The 16936-nt window shown below is 40.0% G+C and overlaps 1 protein-coding gene across 1 annotated transcript in view; it reads left to right on the forward strand.

The window, feature by feature from the left end:
• Positions 1–3818: 3818 nt before the first annotated feature.
• The window catches only part of TTLL10 (tubulin tyrosine ligase like 10), an 85637-nt gene continuing 72519 nt past the window's right edge, over positions 3819–16936 (forward strand). The window contains exon 1 of the mRNA XM_084652070.1: positions 3819–3912. The gene's annotated coding sequence lies outside the window, so the exon portion shown is untranslated. The remainder of the gene's footprint in view (positions 3913–16936) is intronic.

A 16936-nucleotide genomic window follows, 5' to 3' on the forward strand; every position in this document is an offset into this window, starting at 1 on the left:
TTATTATTTCTAAGCCCGCCATGAAAGTGACACTTTATTTCAGATGCAACTATCACACTTAAACCGTAGGCTATTTTAGAGAGAGAGCAGCTATTGCCTAACACACCCTTCAGTTGTCTTTTTAATTCCATGAATTATTAATGTAAAAAAATGAAACCTCCATTTGTAGAGGCTAAATGGAACATGTCTATCTGTCAGCTGCTTTTGCTATGCGTTATCTTTTTCGACAGTCACCTAATAGCTCGGATGAGATGGGGTGCAGCATGTTCTAATAAAAAAGGGAGAAGTTCCTCTTGACTAGTTAACCATTTGCTGAGTGCCAGCACAAAAACGGTGAAAAGAAAACCCAGCTTGCTTTATATCCAAATGAGGATGGAGGGACGTGCTACACAATTCCAGGCTTTAAAAGCTGCTGGGGAACAGGCACAGAAGTGCTATTTTTTAACGTCACTTGTAGGGATCAGTATTTAGCAACTGAAATTTTTCCTAATTGAAAATCTTTGTGAATCTTTGAATTTGAATAAAAGGGTCTATTAATCTACCTGCAATATAATGTAACCTACGTACAGAACAGGTTAACTTACATACAGAATAGGTTAGCTTACACGCAACACTGTGTATGGGCATCTTTTTTTTTTTTTTCTTGTCTCCCCATCTTCTGTGGTTTGAGAGTTTAACTGAGATTAGTTGCAAATTTTTTTTTATTTTTGTGCCATGATTCCCCTTTGATGTGTCACTTTTGACTTTAGCTCAATCATTTATATTCAAAAAGGACATTGCTGTTGGGAGAGGTATGGTGGCTCGCTTTCTCCTTGTCAGGCTTTTGAATTTGGTACGTAAGCAGATCCTTTCGGGGTTTTGTTGTTGCTGTTGTAAATTAAACATGTGGATCTTGCATTCACGAATTCACTAACTTTCTGCTGATTTGAAATCAGTTGGAAACAAATACAGTTTCTTTTCCCTCCTCCCCCAGCTGCAGATTTGACATCCCTGAATGCTTCCTGAGTTAATCCTGGAGGCCATTTTACTGCTTCCGACACAGTCACCGATCAAAATGGTGGGGGCTTGGCAAAGGTCTTAGCAACAGAGCAGGCAACGTGAAAAACAAAAACAAAACCAAAAAACCCTACCACAGCCAGTAGGCTCTGGCAGCATTATCTGTCAGCAGTGTCTGGCAAATAGGGATTTCCAGCTGGTTTCAGAATGCAATGGAAGGCATGTTTGTAATTTTACAGGCCTTTACTTTTCAAGAGTGTTAGGTGTCAATGTTTAGCCTCTTTGTGCTGAACAAATTAGAACAAATTGCACTAATTTGTTTAGCTGCTATACAGGTTTTTAAATATTCCAGGTGACCCTGTGTTTTCTGTCTCTCTCTCTCTCTGTCTTTTTAACCTGGTAATACAACACTAAAAATTCACATTTACAGAATCTTATGATGTTATAGTTGGAGATGTGGAGGGAGAAATAGAATGCTGACAACTTCAGAATTCTAATCTAATTCCTTGGTATTAAGAATTCCTCTATGATAAATTTGCACTCAAAGTTCTTCTCTTTGAAATTAAAAGAAAAAATAAACCTGGTTTAAAAGATGACTCAAGAAATCAGCAAATATCAGTTGCCTAATACAAGCACAGGTAAAGTTCATATGTAATTGCATGGACATACTTAAAGAGAAGTTGGATCTGTCAGTAGTTTACCTCTTGGAGTTGGGCCTTAGTGTACATTTAACCATGGCTTGAGATCCAATTGCTTACAGGGTTTAGCACTTTGCCTTGTTGCTATTAACTTACGGCAGCAGTTAGGGGGCATTACATAGGCTGTGATGCTTGGCTGGGCTTAATTTACTATCTTGTTACCTCCATCAGTTCCAAAGACTTGTTGCATTAGGAGCTGTCAGATTAGATATATCTGACATGATCTATCAGTATGAGGGAACAGTAAGGTTTAGGGTACAGGGAAAGCCCTGGTCCAAAATGATCAGAAACCGAAGTAGGTATATTTTTTTCTGCTAAATTATAAGAAAGTTGTAATTTAGTCTCTTCTCCCAAATAATTATCACAAAAGGTTGACAATTATACGGTGGAATTCTCCCTCTCTTTCTCTCTTTTTCTCTCTCTCTCTATTATTTTTTTCTTCTCCAAGGCTTTCTGGCTGGTGGTTTATCTGCTGCTTGTAGACTGCGATCCTGGGATGCCATTACCATCTTACTGGGCAGCATTGGATGTTTTCTGTGTTTCTAATACTGCCTGGTAATGATGATTATGGTGTCTCGCACACAACGTGGAAAAGTTCAACAGCGAATTTGGAACCAGAGGTTAGTGGCCAATATGGAAACTAATACAAAGAAAAATGGTGCTTGACTGAAGATAATTTTGAAGAACTCCCAAGCATGAGTAACCCTAGAATAAAATGCTTTGGGTGACTAGATTAGAAGCTAAAAATGAATGTAAGAAAACACTTTTTTTTAGATTACACTTTGAAGATATGATTTAAATGAACATATAAATATAAAACCCTGGATACTATATACAGATGAACACACTTTTAAGAGAACAATGATATAATAAATAGTTCCAAACAAAAATGTGAAGTTTTGTAGCTGTGAGAATGCTTATTTAATCTTTTCTGTCTATTTTTAAACTTCCAGACAGTGTTTTGTAACTTTACAGAAAATATAATAAGAACAAGTAAATAAGGATTTATTAGCAATAACATTTTGGATCCCTACTTTCAAACTTTGCTTCATAATCAAAATGATTTTTTTTCCAGCTAGTAAAAACTGATTTAAGAATTCTGACCAGTCATCTTGTTATGAAGTGTCAACTTAAGCACCCTTAACTTTTTGAATTTTGCTTTTTGTAGTTTGCTCTGTACCTTCTCGCCACAACAAATTTCATAGATGGTACCTTGCTTCCTTTCTACATTAGTATGTTATAACAGTGGACATTGTCCAAGAAGGTGTTTTTATTAGCAGTGAGCCAGAACCAAAATCTTGTATCTGGATCAAAACTCTACCTCTAAGGTCCATCTACAATGTTTAAAAAACACTCAAACATTTAAAAACAATTTTCTCTAAATATTTCTTCATTATTTGGGAGATGTTTGTAATATAATACATTGGAAGGAGGAAAACATGAAGGGGCCTGATCTCATTTACCCTAAAACTCTTTTGCAGCAATGTGGCAGCATAGAGTAGCTTTAAAGTGGGAATTAATTACACAGCATTACACCTGCTTTAAACCCCCTTTCGCACTGCTAGACCAGTGTAAAGGGGTTTTAATGGAAACAAGAACCTGCCCCAGAGAAGTTCTCAGATGCCTTTTGTGTCTTTTGACCGAGAACTGAAACAATGCAGGAAGTTTGTTCCTTCCTTCAGTTATCAGTTATTAAAGGCACCGTAAATAATGATTTACAAGGATATCCTTGAGATGGTATAAGTCTGTTAAATATTTTTATCTTACACATGGCATTATGGACAGGTGTTTCAGCACTCCTGGCAGGTGTTAAGCATGACAGAAAGCAGCAACAACAACAACAAAAAACCATAAGGGTCTCTCACACACATGCTGTGTGCTGTTCATTTGAACTATTTGAATTGAAATGTTTGGTTATTTCCAGGAAGTTATTCTTAGGTGACACTGTCTAGATTTCATGCAATGCACAATGGGTGGCAGGTACCCTGCTGGACAGTCAAACATCTGTCACAAGCTTTGTGTTGAAATTAATATTATTATTTATATTACAGTAGTGCCTAGAGACCCCACCTGAGATCAGAGCCCTGTTGTGTTGGACATTGTACAGAGACATAGTGAGACAGTCCCTGCCCAAAGAGCTTGCAGTCTAAAGAGACAAGACAGACAAAGAACAGGAGGAGAAACAGAGGGAAATGACTCATCCAAGGTCACAGAACAGGTTAGTGGAAGAGCCAGGAATAGTATCTAGATTTTTTGAGTAACAGTCCAGTATCCTGTCTGCTAGCCCAGTGGTTTTCAACCTGTGGTCTGCGGATCCCTGGGCGTCCGCAGACTATGTCTAAGATTTCCAAAGGGTTCTGCACCTCCATTTGAATATTTGTAGGGGTCCGCAAATGAAAAAAGATTGAGAACCACTGCGCCAGCCCATTAAGAACTACATGAAGCTCTGGCCACTGATCAGCAAATGCATGATATGGAGTAACTGTGGACTATAGTACAATCCACCTTGCATGTGTTACACAATGTATGCTAATCTTTTATTATAAGGTGAATAAATACATGGTCAGTAGGAGAGATACAATCATCTTTGGCATTACTTAGCAGTGTGTTAACTATGCTGGTGAGTCTATTGTCTCTGTTACCCTTGTTTAAGGCCCAAATTTACCCTCATCCCATGATCTTAAATTTAGTCTTGTAAACTATTTACATCAGAAATGCCAGCTCAGAAGTTATAGAAAATGTTAAGCTAGCCCTCATTCTTTGAAGCTCCTTCTGTACTAGTTTCTTCGGTATGTCTTTCTACCAGCTGGGAAGGTTGAAAACTAGGACTGTTTATTGACCTTCAGAGGATGGGGAAAATGTAACAAAAGGTGCAGTTATTGCTTTTACATCACCACAAAGTAGCACAAAGAAACTGTCACGTGTTTCTATTTTAGACTATTATTATACCAACTTTTTATTTTTAGGTCATCTCTTTGGATAAATATTTTTGTTTCCAAAAATCCAGATTTTTTTCCTGCTGTCAATTATTGCCAGAAGAATTTTTCTTCAACTCATCAGCTATACAGTAAGCCATTAAAATGGTTGCTTATTTATTTAGGGCAATGTTTATTGAGCCATTTCCATTAGTTTTGATGAGAAGTGAGTTTTCTGAAGAATATGGGAACATTAATGGATTCTCCATTCCTCCGATTGCTGGACAGACTATGGTCCTCTGTGGACATCTTACTAGACAGTGCTGGATTTTTTGGATCTACTCTAACACTGTCTGGTAACGATGTTTAAAGGGTGAACCAAACTACTACGTTCATCAGAAGAAATGCTTCAGAAACAAGAGCTTGCACCATGATTTAGGCGAAAGTGGAACCTTTGGACAAGCGGGGTAAGACATTAGCATTGGTATTAGACTCTGGAAGGTTACAAGTCTTTGAAGCTTCAAGTAAAAGCCTAGTGAATGTCAACAATAGACACAACATTTCTAATTTCTGATTTGAAATAAATATTTCAAATGCTTTGTAGGAAATTATTCCATGCAACAAATTAGAGAAGTTTGTAAAAGAACAAAATTAACCTTCACATTGGTGTTTAGTGTAATAACCCAATGCTTAGAATTAAGGCTTCAGTCACAGAATGAAGAAAAATGCAATTGTCTCCCACCAGAGACACTATAATGCATTCACAGCTCACAAAAGTGGCAAGACCAGTCACAGGGTGGGTAAGGGCGGGATGCTGCTTGTAAAAGTCTATCTACCCACAGTTATAGTTCAATTTATCTCCGTGGCTGAATCTGCCCTGGAATCCCCTTTGTTGCCACCTGCCCCTGTTAGAGGCCAGAAAAACTTCTGTTGCAGGTGGGTTAATTCCTCCTATCACTCCATTTAGAAATGAGCCAGTTTAATCTAACTGCAGAACAATGATTAAACTCTTACATCCACTGTACACAACAAAGTAGAATATAAGGAGCCGCTCCCTCCCAGAAACTCATTTTAATTGTGTAGTGACTCGAACAGAAATATGTTATTGCATTCAACTCAGGGACAGATGATGTTTCTGATTAGAAGCGGATTCTGGTTTTGTTTAACAAAGGGAACGACCGTTTTGAAAGCTGGCTACCATGCTGCTTTATGAGAAAATCACTTGGGGTTGGAGGGGAGGGCGGGGATGGAGGAGAATACTTCCCCTGCTGTAGGATTGTACAGTCTGAAGGATGACTCATGACACCCCACCTGAGCTGTGTCCTTGCTCACATCTGAAATGGGAGTGGCCCCTCTTTCACTCTCTCTCATGCCTGAGGGATTTGTTTGCTAGCCTAAGCTATGAATAGATTCTGCCCCACCCAGGTGTAGCTGGAGAATGTCTGCTCAAGTTTGAGCACTGGTAGATCACTCCTGGGAACGTGCATAGCAGCTAAGGACCCTTGTGTCAGAATTCAGACCTCATTAGGTATGTCTACACAGCATTTTGGAGTGAGTAGGCCTTTTCCAGGGGTGATAGATTTCCACTCCATACGGCTAAATGCAGTGCCTTTCCACGGCATGCATCCGATGAAGTGAGCTGTAGCTCACAAAAGCTCATGCTCAAATAAATTGGTTAGTCTCTAAGGTGCCACAAGTACTCCTTTTCTTTTTGCAAATACAGACTAACACGGCTGTTACTCTGAAACCTTCCAGGGGTGAGTTCATTTGCATTTTCCAGCTATTGTTGCCTGCAAGATATTGCTTTTGCTGAAAAGGAAAATAAAATGATTGGAGGTCTTCTCTGTGTGCATCACTATAGCAATAAAAAGGCTTTGAAAAACTCACTAGCCAGTGTAATTGGACAGTCAGGGTGATTCAAAGAATCACCATAGCACCATGAAAATCCACTCCCCTTTCCCAGTGCAGGCCCATTGGCTTCAGGGGGAGATGCACGGCTGTAAACATGGTCCAGAAGGTGAAAATATTGCTGAATACACTCTGGCCCTGATCCTGGAAACTCTTGCACACTTAGAACACTGAACTAAATGGACCCACTTGCATATTTAAAGCTAAGGATGAGTTTAAGGCATGTGCTTTCAGGACTGGACAACTCGCCTCAGACAGGGGTATGCACAACTCTCACCGACTGCAATGGAATCTGCACACATGTAGCTCGAGGGAAAACTTTGGCCCTTCATCTTTATCTGCCACAGTTCTCAGTCCCTGTCTGTCTCCCTGGTTTTATTTTCTCCTTTAATCCTTGTAATGGCAGTCCATACTTTATACACTTGTGCGCACAGCTCGGAGAGAATGGAGATCATCAATGAATTACGAAGATTTATATTTCAGAATTCCGTGTCACCAAATAGAAGCACTGAGGTTATCGGCCAGATCCTCAGCTAGTGTAAGTCAGAAAGCACCACTGAAGTCTGTGGAACTATGCCAATTTACCACAGCTGAGGATCTGGCCCTATATATTAAAATTCACCAATCCCCAGCATTTAGAGTTCCAGCTAACTCCAGTGTCCACTGGAGCTGCATGCATACACTGAGAATAGACTCCTTAGTTCACCGCAGAAACTCAAGACCTGGCACTTTCATTTTTAGTGCTTCAATAAACTGGGGAAAATAATTGAAGCAGATATTCTGCCTGAGTCTCTTCTTACACTGAAATTAATAGTTACACTGGTGTCAAATTGGTGTAATGGAGTGGGAAATTGGGCCCACTAAAGACAGAAAGAGACCTTATAACTCAGCACATGAAGTTTAGAGACGTGGCTGAATCAAAATCCCAGGTCTGCATAAACTGGGAACTTTGCTTTGGTTTGGCCCGTCACAATGATGGAAATTTTGCCAATGGATGTTACCATCCCTAAACGTTGTTGCTCTTCAGTCTGAATGTGAACTTTGTGTCTTAGGCCTACCTCTGTAATAGGGGAGAGAGTTTGGGAATAAGAAATTCTTATTTGAGGAGGCTTCCAGTCGCAGCTCTGCTCTATCATTCACCAAAAGGATGGAATTAACCCAGTATAGAGAGCCAGCCATGAGGCTTACATCCCTTCCCATCCAAAATAGGTTTGGCACATGCCAAAAACTCCATGCCAAAAACAACTGTTATGGAACACAGGAACAATGGAAAGTTTTTGTTTAAACTTTCTGTTGCTTTTTAAAACATTAGCATGTGTGGCAATGTGCATTCATATTATTATCTGCGTAGCTTGAAAGCAGCCGATTATGCCTGCTTTAAGCACACCGGGTTTAGTCTAGCTGAGGTCTCTTTGTGCTAGAATGAATACAGTTTGTGCGCTGTTTGGTGAAAGGGGTTTCCTTTGCAGGTGTATCGCTCTCAGTAAAAAAAAAAATTAAGATGAAGGGGTGGAGGGAGGGAGAAAGTATCTGTCGGTGATTAGCGATGGTGTTACTTATTAACCCGTTTGAAAGTGATTCAGGAAATGGTGTGAAATGCGAGTGACTCTGCAAATGGGCTTTTAACTAGCATTTAAACAAGATGAACTGTAGAGCAAAGCCACTTTCAATATATCCTCTCTTTTGAAAACACACTCTGAAGGGTGCTGAACTTGGATTGATGGGACAGTCAATCAAAATGGAGAGAACTGTAATCAGGCACCCACTGGAGGTGCACAGAGATGTGACATTTAAAACAATGTATTTCTGCATATGGCTCAGGTCAATTCCTCAAACAGATGATTCATACCTAGGAATGGTTTCAGAGTAGCAGCCGTGTTAGTCTGTATTCGCAAAAAGAAAAGGAGTACTTGTGGCACTTTAGAGACTAACCAATTTATTTATTTAGAGACTAAATTGGTTAGTCTCTAAGGTGCCACAAGTCCTCCTTTTCTTTATACCTAGGAAAGTGGCCAATCATTCTTCTCCTAGGGAGGCTAGTTGAATTTAGACTGATTTACTGTGAAAGGTATGGAGAGCCTAAAAAAATCCCTCTCCCCCAAATGGTCTGGGTGTGATTCTTTTCTTGCTTACACCAGTGTATTTCCCTGAGCATTACTGATTTATAATGGTGTGAAAGCTATCTATGCCTCTTGTCCACACTAGGCTTTTCTTCTGAAAAGATTCCCACCATTACTAGCACTGACAGGAGCGCTAGACTAGACTAGATAATGGCGATCAATGGGGTTGCCGCCACCATGTTGTGAGAAGAATTATATCATTCAGGCCCAGACCCTCTGTTGAAATCAACTGGAGTTAGGAGTCTAAATACCTCTGAGGATCTGGGCCTCAGTACTCCACAGTAGCACTCTGACTGTAGTTACTGGCAGTAAACCTGCACAAGAGTCAGCCATACTGGGAAATTTCCCAACCAAATGGTTGCTGTGGACACAGCTATTGTCTTGAGATGAGTTCAGGTCCTTTACATTGCCTTGGGAGTGGTGAAGCCCACATACCAGTAACCTGGAAGCAGTTGGCTTTTTTTTTTTTTTTTAAAATGCTCTTTATCAGCAAACAAATCAAAGTTAAATATTTACAAGATAATTAGAAACCTACCTGTGGGGCCCTCAGCCCCTCCTCCCTTTGCCTGTATAGTCGTGAATTCTGAAACAGCCCCGCTAATGTTGATTGCATTTCCTCTAGCCTGAGTGCCTGCTGATTGATGTCTTACCAGACAAAGTTAGATCTAGCTATTTTCGTCTAATACTGTCTGGTAATGCCGTCCATCGCATTGGCTAAATCTTCGCCTTGACAGAAATACAGAGAAAAATTTTGGTCATGGTTATTTCAGTACAGCCAGCAAAGTCTGAGCTCTGGGCCTTTGCACTGGAGTATGGGTGTGTTTTAAAAGCCCAATCAAGTGTATAGGTTCAACGTCTGCCTTTATTATACGTAGGCCTGTGCTGTGTAAAGCCTGCAGAGATATAAAAAGGCAATAAGGAAAAAGTACAAGTGAGTATGAGCTTGCATGTCCCTATCACATAGGTATGAAAAGGTTATTTTTGTTGATTGGATGTTCATCTGCATGAATCCACAAGGCACTTCACTGCATCAAAGAGAAGACTGAGATTGTAGTTGCTACCTGCAGCTAATGTAATGCTACAAATGTGCACCGCTGCTTGGAAAAATGGGCACAATAGACTGTAATTTTTTATTTTAAATTAGGATGAAAATAATCAGTGCAACAATTTGATTAAAGAATGTGAAACAAAGGAAGAAAATAACTCATGCTGAAAAAATGTTGGCCAAAGAGACCATTCAGGCCGTATTCTCAGCTAGTGTAAATCAGCATCGCATCATTGACTTCAATGGAACTATGCCTGTTTACACGAGCTCAGGATCTGTCCTGAATTTGTATTGGCCTTTTGGTAAAAAGCAAGGTTGGAAACTAAAAGAGTCTCCTAAGACAGGTACAGCACGGAAGGCTGTCCTCTCTGACCTTAACATTTTTCTTCCTCTGAAGGACAGACCTGGTTAGACATTTAACAAAAAGAACTCTATTGAGGGCTTTTAAAAACAAGGGAAGCTGTGTTTCCATTTCATTGCCCTGCCTGGTCAAACAAAAATCACTTCTCTGAGTGAACTTGGGCCATTTTGTCATCCGAGATTGTTCATGGTTTCATGTAGCTGCCGTTATTTGGAAATTATTTGTTAAATCAGCAAAAAAACTTCAAGAGGCCAATGGATTTTGTTACTGCATTGTAACTTTAAAGAAGGAGGTATTTTATTTTTAAACTCAGCTAGAAAGGTGGTTCAAAAGAACTGCAATTTTTCTTTTTTAAACAAGGGATGGTCTTTGCAGCCTGCAGCTTAGCAAGTCGTATTGCTTTAAAAATCAACAGGGGGATTGTGGAATCTGAAGTCTCATAAAAGACTAGTGGCACTGGTTAGAAAAGCATAGTTAGTTTCGCTATATGGTTCCTCGTGCAGCTCTTCTGAAGCAGACTTCTGACACCGAGCTAATCGAATACATAGCACCTGTCCACTCATCTCTGATAACAAATAGGCCAGTTGTGACAAGTTGCGTGGTACTTTTCTGATGCAACAATGAACTGCAGGCACAAAACTTGGCAGGCACCAACATATTTAGGTGCACAACTATCGTGATTTGTGCCAGCAATTTATTTTCAAGTGTATTTTAGGGATGCCAACTGAGAAAAACAACCTTAGGACTAGACTGAGATAATCAAACTCTGTTTCACATGTGACCACAGAAATACTTAAGCTGGGTCCCTATCTGTAAATGAAAAAAGAGAGTGCATCTACCCACTCTGCCACAAAGCCCACTAGCAGTTATTATTGCTAACTGTTAAGGATAGGCACATAGTAATTGCCATACAAAGAAAGGCAATCTTATATGGTATCCTGTCTACAAGAGCCAATGCCAGATTATTAACTCCCAAAAACAATATTCCTAATTGTGCAATATTATTCAGTGGGCAGGTACAAGGAGGAATTTCTTCCTGACCACAGCAGTGGATCATCTTACGCCCTGAAGTATGAGAACTCTCAATTTTTATATTAATGCAAACTTGCTAAATTGTCATGAAAATTTGCCAGGTACAAAATCCATCTAGCCCACAATTGCCATGGTAGTGACAATGATAGTGAAAAAAAAAAGATATTTTATTTCTCCTTAAAAAATTACTCATTCTGTGTAAGTAGAATTTGCACAGATGATTTTGTGTAATTGCTAATACTATTCTTCTGCATATTCTAATCCTTTTTTAAAAATCTTAATAAACTGTTTCTCTCAGTAATATCCCACCAAAAGACTAATTATATGTTGCATAGACTGTTATTTATCTATTTTGAATGTGCTACCTTTGAACTTCAAGTGAACTCTTGTCTCTGCCCTCTATATACCCTGTCTGACCATTCAACCATCCAGCACTTATCCATTGGATTTCACTCACGCCAAACCTTCTTTTAATAGGATCCATTCTGTTTCTTTTTCCCTCCGGTCCTGATCTAGCCTCTCAACATGGCACTCAAGCTTCTTTGAAGTAGAAAATATTCCTTGAATTGAAGCAAATTTGCCATTTCACTGACACAGCTCTTTGCTAATTACCTGTAAGAAATGAACTTGTCTTTCAGCAAAATGTGTTCTTGGGTAAATTACTGGTGAAAATCTTGGTTTGGTATCTTGACCAGCCAGTTTAAAGGGTGGGTGCGCAAGAGAAGTACCCTAAGGATTGCGATAAAAGAAGAAAAGGAGAGGGAAGGTTTGCAGTAGTAAAGCTTAGCTCACCCACTCCGTTACCATTAATTACCCTATTTGCTATGATGGGTTAAGTAGTCTAACTGCCAATATTTAGTAACTGTTTTATCACCAAAAGCCACATGCTTGGAATAAATGTGTTCTCACAAAGATTGTTTTTCCCGATTCTACCAAGAAAAAATGATTGCATTGGCTGCTATTGTACATGTGCATATTTATTATGTATTTGCATTATTGACCTTGCTGTAATGCTGCCTTTTAATGTGGATCCTTATTTCAAAACCTTTCATTGCATATGTAATAAAAAAAAGCAATTGACTCTCCAGCCAGTTCTGAATTGTATTTATTTTTAAGCCATGTGGATTTTATGCACGACTAAAAGGAAACTTTCTCAAGAAATCTGTGTTCCACTGATATGTAAATTCACTCTGATGAATCCAGGCCAAAGGTGCTGATAGCTCTGTGGCTTTTCATGAACTATGACTTGCTGCATCAGGAGGTTCAACAAGTTGAACAGATTCATAGAGTTTAAGGCCAAAGGAGACCATTAGATCATCTACTCTGACCTCCTCTATAAAACAGACCCGTAACATTTCACCCAGTTTTCCCTCTATCGAGCCCAATAACTTGTGTTTGACTAAAGCATATCTTCCAGAAAGGCTGCCAGTTACTCATTTATGAAAACAAGGCTGAATCCTGGTCCCAGTAGAGATGATATTGAAAATGACATTTCCTTGTCTACACTGAGCATAAAATTGTGGTCTGCATTGTGTTACCGGATTCAATTCTGTAGCGAAAACCGTGCCCATGAGGCCAGATCCAAAGCTGGCTGAAGTCGAGGGAGTATTTAATTTTCTTCAGTTGGCTTTGGATCAGTTCGCTGGTGCTAAACATCTCCATAAAGGACATTAATATCTGAGGTTCCAAAACCAAACTGATGTTTAACAACACCGCTTTGAGGGGGGAGAAAATCTGGAACTCTTAGCTGACTCCTTCAATTGGCAAAACTCCCTGTGAAGCCAGTATTTGTGACTTTAATGTTAGCTTGGAATGAGGAAGGACGGCAGGATTTGATCCACAGCTCCCCAATAGCAGTGAGTTTTAAGGATGCCTTAGTGGCCGACCGTAGCTGGGACAGGGCTTTACGTGGCACAGAGCCAAGGGGTCGGAAACATTTGGGATTCAGAGGACCGTTCCTCTGCTTCGTTGAATCTTCCAGCACTGAGTCACACATAATCCAGCTTCCTTCCCAGAAGCTGCTGTTCCAACCCACAGAATTTACAAGCTCAGCCTTTTGCTCCTGATTCCTTCATGCTCCCTGTCTTTTGACAGCTACATGACTGGACACATACAAGTCCTCCAGGAATCCTCCTCTCCCAACTGCAGCCATCACCTCACCCAATCAGCAGGCTCAACTGAGTACAACCACTTCATGCTTAGGTGGGATTAAGGTACTGTGCAGAATGCAGGCCCATGACGTAGGATGAGCACTTCTCCACTGATGACTGAGACAGACATTATTGCCCCAAGGAGTGATGGACTATATAGAAATTAATAGTGGTGTAATATAGAAAGGCAACTGAGTAAATCATGTCATTCAGGATTTAAAGAAATGGGACTGATTGAAAATTCCAGGTGATCCAACAGATCCTATCACAGACAAATAATGCTGTAATTTGATGCTCACTTGTGTGTATCTCAGCTTTATGATTGGTCCAAATAAGATGTCCCATTTGGAAAGCTTTTTAAGAGAAGCTTTCATTGAAACAAATGTAACTTTGGTTATATCTGCACTATGAAAAGCTACCAACTTGCATGAGCCAATTACAACACAGTAGCATCTGCCAGGGTTAAAACATAGTTTTATATTACAGATGGGTCAGACCTCTGTTTTAATTGTGTTCCCAATCAGAGCTTAAGAGTGGACTTTTCCAGGCCGTGAGCTTAAAGTAATAGTTCTGTCTTGAAGGGTTCATGGGGCTGAACTGTGCACCAATGCTAATTAGCTGCTTCTGTATTTTAACTGGCTTCTACAAGAAGACAAAAAGAATGAGGAGTACTTTGTGGCACCTTAGAGACGAACAAATTTATTTGAGCATAAGCTTTCGTGGGCTAAAGCCCACTTCATCAGATGCTTTAGCTCACGAAAGCTTATGCTCAAATAAATTTGTTCGTCTCTAAGGTGCCACAAGTACTCTTCATTCTTTTTGCTGATACAGACTAACATGGCTACTACTCTGAAACCTGCATGAAGACAGATTTTCAGAGTGTAGACAGCACCAAGATACAAAGAAACAACAACCTGGTCTTGACAAGCACAAGCAGAGAGAGAGAGAGATGTTCGTTTATGCAGCTTTACCTGTTTAAAATCAAGTCTGTAGCGACATCAAAGTAATGTCACTTTGACTTGTAAACACCTGGAGGACTAACTTGTGTGTCACTGGCAATCTGTGCCCCATCCATTTTCACCTGGATTCATCAAATTCACATGACAGAGAAGGGTAGGACTGATGGGGGTGAGGTGCGGAGGGGGAGGATGCAAATAATACATTAAAATTTAGTCTGTGTTGGGATCCGGGGCTTTACAAGTTTATTTGCCTAAATAGTAAAATCCCCTAGATTTTTTCTAATGAAATAGATACTACAGTTTACAAGATGCAGAATTCCAGCAAAGAGAGAAAACCTTTGCACAGAAAAAACACCCCTAACACTCTTTACCAGGAGCATACAAATACCACTGGCCACTCCCCTTATAACCTTCCAGCACATATTTTTTTTCTATAACTGCAGCATAATCATTATGACTCCTGTTTCTGCAATCAGGAATAAGTCAAGGGGAGTGTTGCTTGAGAGATAAATGCAGTATTGTAGGAGATAAAAGTATATTCGTCAGACAAGAGAGACTCAAAGAAATCTTCTGAAAGAAAGGCTTCCGCCTTTCAGCAAAACATCTAGTTTCCCTTGATTGATAGGTGAGACAGAGGAAGCAAACACAGTCCCACCAAATGGGTTATCTGAGTTTGAATAGCAGACGGTGGGAAGATGGAGCTCCTTTAGAACAGCCTGTACCCACACAAGGAACAAACTGAAGTCATCTGAGTTTCTCGCTGGTGTAATTATACCTTACATTGTTGCTCAAGGACTTATTGCAAGGAAACAGCAGGTAAAATAAGCTGCTGTTTATGCCCACGTTTTCCATCTCACTTAACAGGAGACAGAAACCATTCTGAAATGTGCAGCTGCATCAAAAGGACTTGTTGTTTTGGAAGGAAAATCTTAAAGATCCTTCCTATTGAAAAATTCCTTTGGGCCTGTTCACTGTTGCTGGAACTCACCTATGTTCAAAGGCATTATAGCAGGGATGGCTTTGCCCCGTAGCTATGATTGCCTCTGGATTCTGGCTATGGCAGCAAATGTGATTCATCTTTTTGAGCCAGCAAACATATAATAATCCACACCCACTGGGGTCTAATAGGTCCCTCTCTTCAAGCTTGTAAGGTTTGAGTTGTAATTGTAGCTCCAATCAAAAGCGTCGTATTTTCTGCCTTGTCTCTTCTCCCATCCCCCACTCCACGGCCTACCACAGCTGTAAACATTTCTGCATCTGATGTACTCGGAATCCCGTGACAGTCAGAAAACAACCCCCTGTAATGCTTCTTGCTATAAACTCTCCAGATGCATTACAGGCCTTCAGAAACAAGCAGCAATTAGCAGGCTAATCTGGTGGAAAAATGCTATTTTACACCCCCTATCGTCAAATGCATCCTCCTATATAACTTCTAAGAGACCTAGGGTTTGGCCCCATTGAAGTCAATGTCAAAAGTCTCATTAACTTCAATGGGGCCAGGATTTCACTTCCAGTGTTTTCCAGTCATCAACCATAACCTGCTGGCAACATCCTACCTGTGACATTTGTCCTGCCAAATTATAAAAGTTTTGCTGGAAATTTTTTTTTGGGGGAAAAAAAAATGGATATTTTGCAAATTTCCCAACAACAAATACGTGGCATTTCTCTGACCGCTCTAGTGTTTGACTTCTTCCACTGGACATTTTTAGGGGATGCTTGACTGCCCTAAAATAAAATTCAATAATTAAAACAGAAGGAATAGTATTATGGCTGGTAACTGATCTATGCCCTAGGGATGCTGGGAGAATTCCTAACCCTCTTGTACAATTGAAAATCTTTGGCTCACTTAATGTTTCATGATTCGCATAAGTAAAATGATTAGCTACATCCTGTGGAATTACGTGATTGTGATTCCATAATGTTCTTTGCATAATTGGGTATTCACCGTTTACTGAGGACAGCATTATACTGAACGTAGCCACTAAAGAATTCCTGTTCCCTGACCTATCTTGAGTGCAGTGACCAACTCATGGTTCTGCCAAATCTACCCTGAGCAGAGTTTCAAAATTGACTTTATTTGCAGCCATAATGTTTTATAGTAATGACACGGTGCACTTCATGCAGCTTCTTTCACCCGTGGTACTCCAAGCACTTTGCAAATATTAATTAAGACTCACACCAACCCTGGGCAATAAGTTGCTTTATTACTGTCCTTGTTTTACAATGGGGAAACTGAGGCAGAGAGGGGGCAGGACTTGTCCTTGATCTCACAGGAAATTAGTGGCAGATTCAGGCATAGAAGCCATATGTCCAGTCTCCTAGTCTTTTGCTTTAACTTCCTAATAGTTTCAACATTTTGGAGATAGAATGTCTTTATTGAAATTCAGAACTTCCCACCCTTATAATGTAAGTGTTAGAACTCACAATAAGCATGATCTGAGATTCCCAAGAGGTCATCCAGCAAAAGCAGGGAAGAGCAGACTTGACACACCTAAGATTTCGATGGTAAAAAAACAAGTAGGAAAAAACACCCTCAACTCCTCCAAACTTCTGGGCCTTCTTTATATATATCATAAGGAAACAATAAAGGAGACAAGCCTAGTATATTAAAACCCCTTCAGAGCACCATCGGGTGGGCAAGACAGCACAATCAACAAAAGATTAGGGCTGTTTTTCACTGCCGTCCATGTGATTTAGTTTTTTTTTCCTCCTTGAATCCTCATGACGTCAACCTTCAGATCAATCCCGAAGT

Source organism: Lepidochelys olivacea (assembly GCF_965140295.1).
Source record: "Lepidochelys olivacea isolate rLepOli2 genome assembly, chromosome: 18".
Classification (NCBI taxonomy): domain Eukaryota; kingdom Metazoa; phylum Chordata; order Testudines; family Cheloniidae; genus Lepidochelys; species Lepidochelys olivacea.